The following is a 17,803-nucleotide window of genomic DNA, read 5'->3' as shown; positions in this document are numbered from 1 at the left end:
TTTGTTGCTGTGGTGCCAATTCAAACCTGACAACAACATGTGCTGGAAGAAGGTGTGAGACCAAATGGTTAGAACAAAGAGAAACAGTTGAAAACCTGTTTCCAGGGGTTCTGTCAAAAATCTCTTTCCAGGTGTTCTACATCTTGTCTTGCCACACTTGCTTTAGGTACCAAAGCAAATTGTCTCTTTTCCAAGTATCTCAGTTTGCAGATCTGTAATATGGAAATTATACTCGAGACAGATTCTTTCTGGGGTCATTCCATGTGGGTCACCATAACAATTAGACATCTGACACTGGTCAAAGTTCATCAGCGTAAGTAGACCCTAATTCTTCTGCTGAGTTGAAAGTGTCAGAAAGCTTTAAATATTGTGCAAGAATGTAGTTCAACAATCAGGGTATAACAGCCTCAGCCCAGATCCTTTGGGAAGCCCTTTATTTGTCCATCTAGGGAGCAGGAGTACCAGTCAGCACTAATGGAGTCTTGTTCAGCTTTCAAAAAAAGAAAAAATTTTCTTGTATCTAACCATTTCTACTTGTTTCCTCAGATTGCACTTAACTGGTGTACCTGTCTGAGTTTTTCACTCCTTTTCCTTATAAGTATTCATGCCCCTTATACTCACAACAGGGTCTGAGATGCTGAGTGCAGCACTGACTTCAGCAAGCTTCGGCTCAGACCCGTAATCACTTCAAGCCTCTGACTAGCTGGTTCTAAGTATTTCGGATAAATCATCTCAGAGGCAAAGGAGAATATCAGAGCAAAGTATTATCTTACATATTTTCACTTCCCCAAAGGTTTACTCTTCAGACAAAACCATTGTCTTATACGTAATGTGAAATAATTCACCATGGAGCAAAACATTGTATCATGATACAGATCTGGGCAGTGATTGAAATAATAACAGACTGTTTAATTGCTAAATTACAGTGGTGATATTATGAAATAATGTATTATATCTGCATTATAATAAATTAATCCATCATGATTAAAGGTCTCTCAATGAATACCAAATTAATACATGATTGGCCTTTATAAGTATAAGCCTTTAAAATTACACAGCATTCTGCAAGCAGCTAGCAGCCCACAGATTAAAGTTGCAATGAAAAAATGGGTCACAGAAAAACTTTTCCACATTTCAAGTGGAACACCTTTTCATTCAGAACATTTTTGCATTGAATTCGTTAGCAATTCTGACAGATAGCTTTTTAACAAGAGAAAATATATCCATAATCACACAATGTTTGGAGGAGAGGGTAAAATTACCACAATATGACTAATTTTATGAAAGACATCTGTCACTTTCTACTGTTGTAATACAAGCTGTTTAGTAAGTAAATTTAATTAACCAAATTTCTCATTTTAAACAGAGGGGGAAAAAAGCTTTTCCAGTATGCCAGGAGCATAACCCTTGAATATAGTTTCTTTAATGTGCCCAATTAGACTGAACCATCAAATTTTCTGAACCTTAAATATCTCAAATTAATTTGTTTCCATATTGTTTTTCTGTACACCATTTTGTGGCCATTTGTACTGTGTACTAAACATTGTTTATTATTAATATTACTGTTTTAAAGTCTCTGTTTAAAAGGAGGCCTTTTTGGTGCTCAACATTGTACTTAAAGGAAGAAGAGATTTCCACTGAAAAAAGAGACAGGCAAAGAATGAGAGGTGAGAAAGGCAAGGAGAGCAGGTGTATCTGCCCTGGGTTATAAATAATTCAATGAAACATCGGAGTCTTGGTCTAGTGTTGTATCAAATACTAGACTACGCTGTACTTTTGTCTTATAAGTCAACTGTAAGCTCCTGTTTAGGACTGTGACATTCCCTCCATCACTTGTAATAGTCACAGACCTGATAGGCTGTCAGTTTTATTAATGAAGATAATACTGTTCATTTTCAAAAAAAGAAGGATTGCTCCTATTTCATGGGGCTTACAGCATGAATAAGGATGTTTTCTAAAGGCCTTTTATTAGTAACATGGGGAGAGTTATCCTATAACATCATTCCTCAACAAAAACTACCTTTAAATAATACTAAAATAGTTGATTCCAACTAAGTATGGCATATTTTCCATTTGCTTAAACTATTCTTAGGAAAAGTGAATTTATTAGAAGCTACTCACTTGCTAAATAAAAACTCCTGGTGAACTTCCAGTGCTAGTGCATCTTCTGAATTCTGCTCTTAAATACAAGTAGTGCCCAAAACTTAGTATCTGCTACTATTGCATGCAGGGTAAAACTTTCTCTCTATGATAAAAAAAGAAACTGATGCAAAAAAAAACCCCAAAACAACAACAAGCCATGCCCATTGCCTAGCAATGTGCAGAACTGTACAGAATTTAACCAAAGGATGAAAGCTTCTTTTGTTTTTATTTGTTTGTTTATTTGCTTTCATTTAGACATATTTACTCAGGTATTATGGATGAAGACCATAGCATTTATTCTGACAAATTTTACTAAATTAAAATTGGATTTAGGAAGTCTTATTGCATGTAATATGTCTTTGGTATTCAGAGAACGTCATCCACTTAATAGTGTGAATAGTTGCTGGATGTGGGGTATATAGACTGCTTACTGAGGTGGAATAATCATGAACAGAAGTGGATGGGGGAAAATGAAGGACTGGGTTATTCCAATGTACACGCACGTGCTGTACATTGGCTAGAATAACTGCTAGTTTAAACACTGCATCTACTCCTTCAGACCAGGGCTTTCCTCCATGCTGTTGCTTAACGGACTGATTTTGATACCTCCAGTAGGGCCTCTAATCTCCTGCACTGGGCCTTTTGGATTAGTTGCAAAGGAGAAGGGTCAGAAAGTTGGCAGAAAAGTACCAGACTAAGACTTGACATGCAGATTTAAACTTTTGCTTTGGTTTGTTTCGGGTTTGGTTTCATTTTGTGGTCACTCACTGTATCCTCTTTAGCAAACTCCCAGGGCTATATTTGGGCAGCATAAAGTGCCCACATCTGGTCAGGGGAGACCATTAGCTGCTTCTGAGGAACAGCAAATACTTCAGTAAAACACATCGTAGGGGGGTTCTTAGAGCAGCCAGGAGAAAGTCCTATTTACAATGCATACCATTTGAATATGTCTTTTGGATTCTCTTTGTTTTCATTTCCCATCTGCAAAATTGCACTTTCTAAATGCCCTGGTCAGATAAACACAATAGATCTTAATGTTAGAGGATATATGATTATCTGCATTCATATTTGTGCTATGCCGATAGAAGAAATACGTGCTTCAGCACTTGATGAATGCAGACATGAAACAAAACCACTCCTTAAGGGTCAGCAGCAGAAAGGTGTTAGAAGCTTGAGAGAATTTTATCTGAGCAAAGGCAATAGGATCAAGCTCTGAGACAGAACAGCTTTTAAGTGAGCACAGACAATCCTGCAATTAATGGAGACATATCTACTCAGTATTACAGTACAGCCGACCTGCATCCTTGGCTTATTAATTTCTCCCACTAGTACAAGTAGGTTGACGTCTTCTAAATTAAAAACAGTTCCGCCTTAGGAAGAATTGCTGAAGAATTTGTACATTAGAAGTCTCAGGAGATGCAACTCTTGCATACCGCCTTCACTGGGGAAGAGTACAAGCTCATCCTTCAGGAAGTGTCATCTGCCAGTTATGACAGCTACATATTTGTATTCATTTATGAAATCACCATTTACAACTGTGGCTATTTAACACAACAATTCCCTGGAAAATCTTTGGACTCTCTGTTTGCATAATAAGAAAAAGCTTTCGAGAACAGCTCTTCTCCTTTCTCCTTTCCTGCTGTTACTGGTTTGTACCCAACTAATTTTACACAAGAATAATTTAGAACAGCATTTGGCAGCATTATTCTGGCCCCTGTGCATGTAGGAAATGTGAATCTCTTGCAATCTTGCTACAGGGGACAACATTTCTAACAGGCTGTGCTCAGGAGAGTTGATTTTGTTATTCTGTAGAGTGAAAGTGTAGTCTGTCACCTGGGCAGATATGACTGTTAACTGGAGCAGGGCTTTGCTACTGAAGCTCTGTTTCTTATTCAACTACAGATGTCCTGAGTGACCCTAAATAAATCACTTAATCTATCTGATCCTTCATCTTTGTATAAAATCAAAATACAGCTAAGATTTCTTCTTCTCACAGGCTCTCTGTGGGAAAGCAAGCTGTCCATAATGATGAGATGTTTAGATAGCTCATTGTCCACTCTCCTGTGTGTTTGACTTATAATATGAGATGCTTTCTCAAACAGAATAATAGCATAGATGAGACCACCTAGGCTGTTATCTCTACCTCTTTTGGGTGCATTCCCTTTGACAGCAGAAGTGGTTGTGGCCATCTGACATTCGCTCATTAACTTCTTTAGATAAAGTGATTGAGGATGGAAGAAAAGCCTGTATAGCTTTCCCAAGGCAAAATCAAGACAACTACATATAAAAATTATATGTTATGGAGAAGCAAAAATTAAAACTATACCTTATCAATTTTACACTATTTATGTTTATTTCAGCAACTATATATATATATAAGCTAAGAAGGAAAAAGATAATAATCTAGACTCTTAGAAATACCTTCTTTGGATCAAGTTTCGATATTAGAGTACATATATATATATACTCTATGTACGCTAGGAAAGCAAACGAAAGAGACATGTTCATGGCTGTGCCTCAGACAAGGTGAAGCAACCTGCTGCTGAATGCATGCGTAACAATGGGAGACTTCTTTTAGCTGGAAGTCAAAAGCCATTCCTTATGGCTCCTGCTTTTTATTCTTCCCTATAGTTAATGAGACAGACCAGAGCTGTAACTTGTGATTGTTATCTGCTGATTAGCCTGAAACTGAACACCATGAGTAGGTGAATTTGCATTTGTAACAGTGACATAAAGTGAGATAGCTGAATAAGCATGAACGTAAAAACCAAACCCAACCAAACAAAAAAGCCCGCTGACAAGATAAGAGTTTCCTTTAACAATCCATATGAAATGAACTTCAGCAAAAAGCTTTAATCCATCCTGAACCCTGTCTGTTACATGCAAGGCCTGCAGGAGTTCTGCATGCTGCTGAAATCATCCCGGTAACTTGGCAGTATCTCAGCAAAATGGATTGTGCTAATCACTAGCCATTGAATTTTATTCTGTGTCTGAATTTCTTGGCTTTGTTGTACTACAAATGTTCAGTAAGTCTGTTTTTCATGATTTTCAGTTATCATTAAAAATATCTTTTGAAGAGAGGAGGCTCTGACCAGATAGGAATCATGGACTTCATGGAGTCATTTTTCTTCGCAGAGTAGTAGAAGCAGCACTGTCACAACAGCAAAATTGTATTCTATCCAGGGAGTAAATATATTGATTCCTTACTTAGCAGAAATACTGAACAACGCACATTACACCTATTCTCTGTAGCTTTCACTGACTTCCAATTTGGTTTTGGATGTTGGATTTAATGTATAAAGCCATGAGTTTTGTGCCTGTGATTTTTTTTCCTCTTTGCTACTTCCTATGTCCTGCCACCAGAGATCAGCTGTGATCCATTTGCTACCAATCACCTTGATCATTGCAAGCTTCTGCTATACAAAGTACTTCTGCTCTCTCAATAATTTTTAGCCCATTTAATGCCTGGTACAGAAACTATTTACTCTCAAAGATTACCTGAGGAATTAATATAGGCTGAGTTGAGATCATCTGTAAGAGTTAATTATTTGATATTTTTTAGTTTGATGTGCAATCATTCTCATCATCTCTCTACTTATGACCAGAGGTTTGTACTGTGGTAGATTTTTGGTTTGTTTTGCAATACAAATGATTATGATGGTGCTTTAGGTCTTAATCTTGAAGTCATTTTAGCAGTAATCACTGCTACTGTTAGATACATGGTTTTTCAATTGCTGTGGTGAAAGAATTGAAGTTCTCAACCTAAACCCAGCATCTATCTGTTTGGTGATCTGAGCGAGGAGTTTCCAGATCTGAGTTCAAATGAAAACATTTAAATAGCCTGTACACCAAAGTATTGCCCAGTCACTTAGAGGAAATTTGCAGCTCTTTTGCTATTATTTTTTGTGTTTTATGGGGAAATGTAGAGTTTCAGATGTTTCATGCTTTAGCTGTACCTGTCCTCAATACAGACATTCATCAATGAGGTTATGAGGATCAGCAAACAAATATTTGACTAAGCAACATATGTTTCATTAGTTTTGTTCTGCCTTTAAGAACTCCTCTCACCCTAACCACAATTTCCCTCATAAAACTATATGACTATGATACAGGATTGTCAAGACGTGGCTCCCTAGGATGTGACTCCCTAGGATTTAACATACCTGGATAGAGAAATGCTACTTGACTACAAGATGTGGTACAGGATTTTTGATAACAAAATGTAGATGCTGGATAACACCTGCAGAGTATCCACCTAGGTCTACTCATTTGTCTATTTCTGACCAAGTCACACCCACAATACATGCACAGACTTCAGCCTGTTAGCTCTGAAGTAGCTTGATTTCCACATTTTAGATGCCTTATTTGCCTAATATATAGCTTGTTCCTAGATGCACCCAGTTTGTGTGTCCATGGCTTCTCCATAAGTTACAATAAATCCTGTATGCATGTGCCCACATAGTCTTTACCTACTCCTGTATGCATGTGCCCACATAGTCTTTACCTACTCAGAGCAGCTGCTGTGTGAGCCTACCTTCAGCTCACAAAATTGCTGGAAATTTTCCAACAGTGTGTTTGCATTAGGAGACACTGCATGGCCAAAGTAGAGTCTTTTTAAATTGATTTCTCATAATGATAACTAATTTGGTTAAAAAGCAGCCACTCCAAAATAAAAATGTGGCCGGTTGCTATGGTGTGCTACTAGGTTGGGAGAAATGTTGCTCAGCTCAGAGAAGGTCTTCTTCTTGCCTTTTAGTACTTAAAGAGGGCCTGTGAGATATATGGAGACAATATTTTGTATTTATTTTTTTTTTAGGATCTGTTATGACAGGACAAAAGGTGATGGCTTTAAATCAAAAGAATGTAGATTTAGGCTAAATATAAGGAAGATTTTAATTTTTTTTTAACCACACAATGAGGGTGGTGAAACACAGGAACAGTTTGCCCAGAGAGGTGACATATGCCTCATCCCTGGAAACAATTCAGGTCAAGTTGAATGGGGCTCTGAGCAATCCAGTCTAGTTAAAGATGTCCCTGGTCCCTGCAGGACCGTTGGACTAGATGATCTCTAGAGGTAACTTCCAACCCAAACCTTTCTATGATTCTAAATATAGGAGTTTCAGCCTCCCTAGGCACAAAAATCTTGGACTGGAAGGGGTTTCATCCTATAGCAGGTGATTTTAATCCCCCACAATTTCTGAAATTCCCTACCTAGCTACTTCACCGATGTCACTGACTGCAAATGTTTGTGTCACATTAAAAAAATACAACAACCAAAAGCAAACAAACAAACAAACCCCATCAACCTAATATCATTTACCACTGAGGTAAATACCTCAGGAAAAAGTTTTTATTTTTGTCTTGAAGAGAGAGGTAACCTTTGTCTTGGTCTTATATGATAACAGTGCTTGTCCTCCAGGCCACCATAACTAATAACTTCTGAGTCCATAAGCATATTTCAGTCCAGTTTGACAACCACTGTATTTTACACCAGTAATTGGTTTCACATGGAGGACCTACCCATACATTAGCCCAGGGCACAACTTCAGGATGTTTGGCTACATTAACCTTACAGCTCACACATCAGCTCATGGGGTGGAGGGAGATGTGGACTGGTGAGAAGGGATTAAATATTTTGTATTTCAAGAACTCTTCAAAATGATGCATAAAGTAAATCCCCTGCACTGCAGAGTTTCCTGGGAAATAACTGTCCCAGTCATTATCACGGCTTATCTCTCACAGAGTGTCCTTCTAGTGCTGCCCAATCAGAGCACTGAGCTGCTACCTTATCGCAGCCCTGAGCCCCCTCCTCTTCACTCTGTAAGAGCAGATAAATGGGAAGTAGGTGTGTTATATCCAGCACTGAGTGAGTGCTCCCCAAATCTACTTCTTCAGCTTTTCCTTTTATCTTGTCTTTAACACAAAGCAGCCCCTGCTTGATAACAAGCAGATTAAAAACACTATCAGATTAACATTTTTATGTAATAAATGGTCAAGAACCTCACATTAAAAGAGTATCTTTCCTGGTATTAAGTATCCTTCACTCACCCGGGAAGCCTTTATCAGCTTGAACCTGCTCTGCTCCTTGCATAATAAATCTCCAAACTCTGATTTCATCGTAAGGAAATTCTTCATGAAGACAGCAGGGAGCTAAATGGATGACTGCATTTGAAAGGAAAATCGAGCAAAAAGATTAAAGTGCTGGTCTTCTTTAGTTTAAAACTAACTTTTCATGATAAATCTTTTAGCTGAGGGATTGCTTAGTTTGGATGTTCCATATAGTGACACAGTTTTTTGCTTTCTCCAGGGCAGTTCAAACAACTCAAATCAAGTTTACTCCATATATACTGTGTATACTCCATATATACATATATATCTGTGTCCAGTTCTGGGCCCCTCAGTTTAGGAAGGATGTTGACTTGCTGGAGCGTGTCCAGAAAAGGGCAACAAGGTTGGTGAGGGGCTTGGAGCACAAGCCCTATGAGGAGAGATTGAGGGAGCTGGGGTTGCTTAGCCTGGGGAGGAGGAGACTCAGGGGTGACCTTATTGCTCTCTACAACTACCTGACGGGGGGTTGTAGACAGGTAGAGGTTGGTCTCTTCTCCCAGGCAACCAGTACCAGAACAAGAGGACACAGTCTCAGGCTGCGTCAGGGGAGGTTTAGGCTGGAGGTTAGGAGGAAGTTTTACACAGAGAGAGTAATTGCCCACTGGAATGGGCTGCCTGAGGAGGTGGTGGGGTCGCCGACGCTGGGGGTGTTCAGGGCGAGGCTTGACAGGATGCTTGGTTGTATGGTTTAGTTGATTAGGTGGTGTCGGATGATAGGTTGGACATGATGATCTCGAAGGTCTCTTCCAACCTGGTTAATTCTATTCTATTCTATACTATTTTTAATGAAAGGTCTCTCTTTCTTTATTCAAAAACATAGCTCTGATGCACTCATCCTTTCCAAAATGCTAAAATTTCTATTAGAACTTTTGTTCTGCATGCTCGTGTTGTTCACTCTATCTTCTACTGCTTCTGACTTTTGTTTAATAACAAAGCACTTTCCAGGCCAAACACTGGACTTCTAAAAAAAGTGGAAAATCTGAAAAAAATACTTTGATAAACACAGCTATGGTAAATGTTCCACAGAAAATCCTCCGGAAAATGAGCAAAGGTCATTCTGAACCCTGTCAAATGGAAACACACTTGCAATTTAGCTTGGACAGCAGTAGTCTTACCATAAAACGTACTAAGAACATAAACCCTGAAAAATCGTCATAGTAGTTGCCACTAACTTGCATTATTTTTGTTGTAAGCGGAGCAAGATTTAAGGTGAAAAGAAACATTACAAAAAGACTCCTTTTATCTCTAAGATCAGCCCTAAAGAGTGAGGGCAAGGAGTGATGTTCAAGGACTGACATTTGCCCTGCATCTGCTGGACCTCTCATAGATAAATAAAGCCTTGGAAGCTCTGACATCTTTAGATGAGTGCTAAGGCCATTCAATGAAAAGCAAAAACATATATCTTTCTGGTAAAATATCTTTCTTGCTGACTGAATAAATGCAAAATTGTCTTGCACAGAAACACTGCTCTTTTGAGTAGTATTTACATGTCAAAAATGATGATTTAATGAGGATTTCAATGACATCTGTCCCAGAAACAGTTTCATACTCATTCAATGCTCTGCTGCTTTTCAAGATCTTCTTTGAAGACAGTCCTCAGTCTACCTTAGATATACTTTAAAATGCTGGCTGGCTCAGCCACAATTTGCTTGACTAGTGTTGTTTGATAGATTTGATATTCTGTTCTCAGTCTATTTTTAAAATGCATATAGATCCTAAAAAAATGTGATTTTTTTCCCAGGATGCTGGACAGCCTCTATCCTTTATTACAAAGCCGTAAAATACAGTGTCAATCATTAATAACTTTCCTAATAAACATTTCTAAAACTGTATTCAAATTCAAGTACATTGCCATTTAATAAAGCCTTTTCTTCAAACTCACATGCTCATAGCCACCTTTGTGAGAAGAATAACTCTTCACTTGTGAAGGTTTTTGGTTTTGGTTAAAAACTACTACCTGGAGGAGCCAGTATTTTTAGTTGCACCCCAGATACAATTTGGGAGGGTGCCCTAACCTTTTCAGTAAAAAATAACTAGAATTTTGTTATTTATTTTTAAAGAGGCCACCCTTCAGATACAGATAGAAATTAGTAAACTGTCCAAATACACATCGATATAAAACACATAGAAACCAAACAAAAACTTTTTGTGTCTTCAGCAATACATACACTGCTTTCAGTTACTGACAAGTAAATCCCATGGCAATGTTCCTGGGGTTGAATTTTGCAGCCCATATTCACACCAGTTAAAACATATCTGGAGTTAACATGCATCTTTCATAACTATTTAAATGTTGCCCTTGTTTTCAGTGGAATAATAGTCTGCAGGAGGAGGAAATTATCAAGTAATAGTTGATAACATTTGCTAGAAACTATTTTTTAGTAAAGCAATGGCATCAGACCCACTTGACGGTATTCCAACCTCTAGTATTTCAGAAGAAAATAGTAAGGAGACAAGCTTTTGTTTGCAGAGCACCTTTCATCTAACCAGATCCTAAAGTATTGTGCAAAAGTAAGTGATTGCATGAACAATGCAATGATTCACTGCAGCCAACAAACAAAAGTTCAGCCACAGCTGAGGCTGAACAAAGCGGCTGCATACAGAAAATCCAAACAAAAGGGCACGAGGCAATAATGATTCTACCGAGGAAGTTCTTTTATTTTTAGTGTGAAAGGATATTGGGAAAGGAATAGAAAGGTTAGGCATGGAGGTTCCAGCAAGTAGGAGTGTAAGACCAGGGAAAGCAATGACTGGGCAGAAAAACAAACAATAGAAGTCCTCTCAACACGAGATGCCAATTTCCAATAAATTCAAGCATCACAGAGAGTTTTAGCCACATGACTTCTATTGACTTTAATAGAAGTCATGCAGCTAAAAAATCTTCTTTGCTTGGAAAGTTGCTTATTAAAAAGTGCATACCAAAATAAAAAAAACAAAACCTCAAGACAGACAAGCTATTCTGAAAGACCTGGCTTGGAAATACTGGGTTATGCCAGCAGAGAATTTGGCCTGATAGTTTCGGTATTGCACTGGACACCTTTTTCCACTTGATGTTGTACATGTGCCTTAGTGACTGGATAAAGAAGAATGTGAGCTCAGTTGGCACTTTGGTTAACTGCCAAATAGAACTTAATAGAGTTAATAGACACTAATCCTGATTTAGAATTTTTCAGCATTTGCTCCATAAATTACTGTGGTCACTGTATACTTAAATACTTGTTTTAAGGAGGAAAAGTGTATATGAAAGTGTATTGCAGACAGCTGAGTGCACCCAGGCTTATGCTGTTGCATGCATACTGCATTTCTGAAATCTGTTTAAGATATTTTTATGCAAAGAGATCTTCTATATTTTTTGGCTGTGGTAAGAGCAGTTATCATTGACCAATAGGTATTTCCCCCATAAAGAAGATACTCTGAAAACGAATTTGCAGTTTTGGTTTTCTTTTTGTTTTCTTAATCTCCATTTTCATTCTCACCCCCCTTACCAAGTCAGATGAGAGGAAAAGAGAGAGGTTTGAGCACAGGAGCAGTAAGGTGTTTTCGGCTGGTATGCGAGGTGACAAGAAGCATAAACAATTAGAGGGTTAACACCTCTTTAAAGATGCAATAAAGAATATAGAGATTTCCATCAGGCTTTCCTCAAAGTGACAGGTTTGGAAGATCATTATGAGGAAAATGGATTAAGTTCATGCTTGAACATATATGAAGCAAAGGTTCTTCTTCATAAGCTGGGAAGAGAAAAATACCCAGACTTGGATATCTTTTTTTTCATGGTCTATACTCTCTCTTTTGGAGGAAGGAAAACTCCCAGATTTAGTACATGAGTTCATTTCACCAGAAAGAAACTCTTCACAGATACAGTAGCCCAATGCAACTTCAGCTGTTTAACATGCAGAACTCTTACCTGAATTACTGCCTAATTATTTTCTTGAACTTGGTATTATACATCAGGTGCAAAACTATGATTGCAAAAAGCAACTGCAATACTGAGTATTCCCATACTAATATGCCTGCATCATGATATCCAGAGCAGTTTTTTACAGTATGGACCTTCTGTATAAACACAAACCAGACACCATAGAGGAATACTGAATTCTAGCATCTCTAGCTCAAATGAGCTGTCAAATCTGTCCTTTACTTAACTTGCATGCTTCCTGAAACAGAACAAGTTTCTGTATTTAAATAAGAAGGGTTTAAGTTCTTCCCTATTTAAATGTATTCGCCTACTTACCTTCATGGAAATAACAGGTAAAAGTCAAGGCAAATTTTGCTCCTTAGAAGGTTCAGCTCTTAAATCAACTTCCAGTCACAAGGAGTTAGGAGAATAATAATGTGTTTCAGGAAGGGGTAGCTATCTCCACCAAGTATCAGTTGCTTGACTGTTTTTATGAAGCTCCTAGGATTAGACTGTGTGAGGATATGTCATGAAAAAGAAAATGGTAGGACAATTCCTATGATTTCTTTCCTTGGTCATACCATAATCCCAAATAAAGAAGCAAAGGACACAAGAATAAAATTATATATATATATGTGTGTGTGTGTGTGTATATACAAGAGAGTATGCAATACGGTCCCATTTTAATAGACAAGGTTGATATTCAAAATATGAGACATTGAACTTCAAAAGGAATCCATATGAAGTACATAGCTTATCAAATCCAAGAAATGGATGATGCATATATCAACCAAGATGTACTGACATTTCTACTAGGATAAGCAGGATAGGATGAAGAACGTCTGTGAGATAACAGTGAATCCTGAAAAAAATGTCTTCACTCACTCATGGCACATCCATATCTATTTCCATGAGGTTTTTGTTAGCACATTGGTTCCTGTTAATGTTAATCTGGGAAATATCTTCCCCCTTCTCTCCAGGATTTTAGATGACTAACTTTCTCTCCTACAGTAGAGCACTAGCTTCTCAATATGGAAATGCTAAGCATGACGAGTACCTCCTTTCAAATACCACCACAAATCTTGCCAAGATCTTTCAAACAACTTTTTATCTTGATTTTTGGCCAGCTTGGGGATAGAAATAATGACCTGCGGCAACTATGTTCAGACATCAGCTATTCTCACCACACGCTCTCATGAAGGTAAGAATTTGGAGTCCAGTAGAGAGGAATAAAGTTTTGACCTCCTTTTCTCTGATATATAACCTCATAAAGCAAAGCAGGAGCTCCACTATGTTAATGTTGCTCACTCCTTTGCGAGATAGCTAATGTAACAGAGAAGAGGCGGCAAGATGGAGAAGGTGTGATCAGAGGATTTTCTCTAAATTTTCTGTACTGGGTTTTCCTGGGATGGTTGCCATAGTTTAGCCTCATGCAACGCAACTTGTCACTAATGGTGAAGATCTAAAAATCCTACTACGTTTGGTCATTAAATGCAGGCTGATAGAAGTCCCTCAGTTAGGTGAGTGAACATGTTGTAGATGTACTTATTTTTCAATTCACAGCTGTGATGAGAATCCTGAAATGTTTTGCTTCCTCATTTAAGATGGTCTTCCCAAGAGATTTCAAGGCCCTCAACACAAAGATAACTGTGTGCTTTAAACAGAAAAAAACCAAAAAAACCCAAAACCCAAACCTGGAAGAGAAGCAAATATTGTAAGGTGCCATCCCCTTGCCAGTCAAATGCAGCAGAAAGTTCTGCTGCTCTCAGATATCTTTCTTTGTGCCTGTCAAAATGTAACCCCTAAAATAACATATATATATTAAAAATAAATTTAAAAAAAAAAAAAAAAGCAAGAAAGAAATCAAGCCATGTAAATGAAATGCTGATACCCCAGGGACAATAGACAAAATATGTCTGAAGTCCAGAAATATGTTAATTGCAAATCAAAGAGGAAAGAACAATCCGGTGAAGCAGTAATCCTCTGTTAGTTTCAGCTGACACCTGCAGTTAGCTTCCCTGTTTTTTTTCCACCTTAATGAACATATGGAGACTGCTTCATAAAGGGAGCAACATGTCATACTCTCTGTGAGTAGTTCTGCACAGTTGCTGAAATGAAACAGAATGAGTGGCTGTATAAACACCTTTCATTAATCACCTAAATACTTCTATGACACTTAAGCTAGCAGTTTGATTATTAAAAGCCTGTGTTCCTGGGTTTCATGTTCATGCAAATGTTATGCTATTCCAATAAAATATTAGGAAAATAATGTATGAAAAATAAATTAATCAGTCACCAGTGGCTGGCTCATTTTTCCTTTTTTCTTTGTTTCTTTTTTCTTTCTTTATTTTAAAGATTGATATCTTTTAAAACTAAAGAGAAAAATCTCTACATATATACCTAAAATCAAACAATGTAATAGAAATAGAGGTGTCTAGGTCTTCTATACATGACAGTGTGGACAGTCTAAGGGATTCTGAAGCTGATACACCCTAGAGCTGCAGGCTTTGAAGCTCACCTTCATATTGTCAGGACTTCCAAAAAAACTGAAAGTTACTACATGACATGGATAAAGGAACAGGAAAACTTAAGGGCTTTCCAGGGCAGGATGTGACAAGTTTCTGAGTTGTGTGTTGTCCAGCTGAGAGAAACTCTCTGAATCTGATTCATTCTTGACTACCTTCCTTCTTCATATCCTCTATCCCACTCAATTCTTAAGGTGTTTGGGAGGCATTTCTCAGTTGCCAGCCTTCTGGCATTTCCTGGGAAATGCAGAACTTTTTAAAACCTTGAGTTGCTCTAGATTGCCGTCTTCCCAATCGTGCTGAAGATGAGGGTGCTGAAAGCCCTAACACCTTTGCTTTGAAGGCAGGTGATGCAGTAATGCATCCCAGAGCCACAGAAAGTCTGGGTTTCTGTGAGATAATCTGGCACAAGGCCAAGCTCATTTCTGACAGAAACCTGTGTTAGTATAATTTCAAGAAAGAAAAGGAGAAAAAGAAGATATTTTCACGGAGTACCATATTTAAGAACTGGCATTTTTCCACAGAACTCTGCTTTGCCAGAAAATTCACTGCTGTAGCAAACTGTTTGAAAAAAATTAGGAGACCAAAATGTCAGAACACAATTAAGAGTCTAGCAGTCAAGAGAGAAATCTCTCTTTAATGATATAACAAAAACCAAACAGAAAAAGAAGTCATAGAAGCATGCATATTGCTTGTTTATATTACATTCTCTCCATTGAGAATGTGAGATCTATTAAACACCTTACAGGATATGCCTGAAAAAAATGATTTCAGTTTTTCTTATTACAATTGTGTCTATTTTTGTACCTCAGGAAAAGTCCAGACTGGATAAGTTCAGAGCACTTACTATCACTGCTTTCATCTCTAAATCCTTCTTGTTTTTGCTGCACCTCTGGCTTTTACTCACTTTTCATGTGTTTAAAACAGCAAAAATATCAGAGTCTGCTGTTAAGGGAGTTGATGGCTATAGTTCAAAACTAGATTACTCCCTCTTGAGGTTTCTTTAAGGGAAATGGAGTCTTCAGTGTAGCAGTATTAGGAAAAGGAAATACCTGATTTCAGCAAAGCTGTGTAGTTAGCAAGGAATTGTACCTTTCCCTGGTGAGAAAATGTCAAAAGACAAAAAGCCTGTTCTAGATTAGTACCTTGAAGCAGTTTTGATGTAACGTGCCACTGTAATAGTTATTCTTGTGCAACAGTATGGGGTCTGCCTTTGAGGCCAAGGTGGATTGTATCCATGGGTCTGACTGCTGGTAGGTGAATCTGTACCTGCTGTCTGTAAGCAAACAGGGGCTATCACTTATGCTTGGACAAGACCTCTGACATTTGCTTATGCAAAAGACTAATGCACAAAGTGTTTCAGAGACAATCTATACTCTCTTTCCTTGCTCAAGTTCAGGTTTGTGGTTTTTTGTTGTTTTGGTTTTTTTTTTATTAATTATGTATTTGATATTGTATCCAATGAGTCAATCATTAGAGAATGCAGCTTCACAGTGCATCCTCTGGATTACTAGACACACTGGAGACTTTCTCACTTACTTAGCACAGTGGCATACCCAGCCTTCTGCAGCATCCTGGAGATGACAACCTGTCAAGCTTCACAAATGGCAGTATTTAAGTATCATTGATCCAATATATTGAATCTAAGACAGACTTTGAAGTCAAGGCAGAGCAAGTATGTGTTACTGGTCTTCCTCAGTGCCAGTGTGATCCACAGAAGATAAAGAGTTTTTCCTTACTCCTAGTTAGAGCTTTTACTTTTTAGTTCAAGATATAAATGTATTTTTCTGGTTGCTCTGCTGGTTTAAGAATTCTTGGGCACCTAAATGGTCATACAAGGCCCTTTCCTTTACCCCTGTTTTGAGAACCCAAGCAGTCAAACAACCTGACTTTCAGTCAAGTGTTTGGCACTCAACCAGTCAAACCTCAGGTGTTTCAATAGCAAACCTCATGGGCTTTTTTGAGGCTATTCACCTAAATGTAAAGAAGATTACACACAGAATCTAAGCTTTGAATGAGGCACATCTCATTCAAAGGTAAGAGTGACGATACAAGACTAGCCTGCCTTATCTTAGGAACTGAAAGGAATTTTGGCCACAGTCTATGTAATTCAGTTGAAAAGTTCAAGGCTTTGTCTAAGGCAAAGGAAGTGATTTACTTCCCTTTGACTTGTATCAATATCCATATTCTCACAAACAAGATCTACAGATACACATTTGAGATATTTATCTAAACTCAGTACTTTAACACATTGCTTTCTACCCACCCCTATAATTTCTCTTTAATTCATAAATAAATAAGGAAATAAAGAAAAAAAATACTCAGAGACAGTTGCAAGTCATTTTATAAAATCAAAGAGAGTCAGTATTGATTTATGCCACTTAGACTGTTTGCAATACAATAAGAAAAAATGGTTATGACATTCAGCAGATGCTGCTTAGCTCTCTTTCTTTGTTAATACAATTAACGCCCACATAATCTCTGGTAACACTGCCATTAACCCTTTCCAAACAAGAAGAAGAATATAAGCTTCATTTTGCCCATCCTCTATCACTAGCAAAACCCTGAGATATCCTGGCACCCATTTAAAATCAACCCTAAAGCCATTCATTCCTAATGATTCAAAACTGACAGATTTATTCATATATTTCACCACACATGCTTTGCCCCGGAGGGCCTTGGAACATTTTCTTCCTAGATCCTCAGGGAGTTTATGCAAATTCTATGTTCTCTACTTAAGAGAGTTTCACTAGTGGAATAGCAAGGATGGTGTAGCTCAGCACTGAGGAACTGAAATTCAGGGTATGATTGCACTACACCTGCCAACATTAAAACTGAATCTTGCCAGTATAAGGAACACCCACTTTTATGACAGCAAGTTTGCATTAGAGAGTTTTTGGGGTTAGGTTATGTCATTCCCCTTCAGACTCACTGCTGAAGGCAGGGTAGCATGCCCTTTTGTTAACACCAGAGCTAGGCACACTGAAAAATAGGTTTTGTTGTTGGTTTGGTTTTTTTTTCCTAAAAGCCTAAATAGGTCATGTTGATGTTTTCCAGCTGTTCTGTTCCAAAATTACTTCATTAAAGTCAGAATCTTGTGAAGGATTAAAGGAAATCAACTTGTGTCTGATGA

The sequence above is a fragment of the Dryobates pubescens genome, chromosome Z (assembly GCF_014839835.1).
Source record: "Dryobates pubescens isolate bDryPub1 chromosome Z, bDryPub1.pri, whole genome shotgun sequence".
Taxonomy (NCBI): Eukaryota; Metazoa; Chordata; class Aves; order Piciformes; family Picidae; genus Dryobates; species Dryobates pubescens.
The sequence above is the reverse complement of the archived record's forward strand: the minus strand, read 5'-3'. Positions refer to the sequence as shown.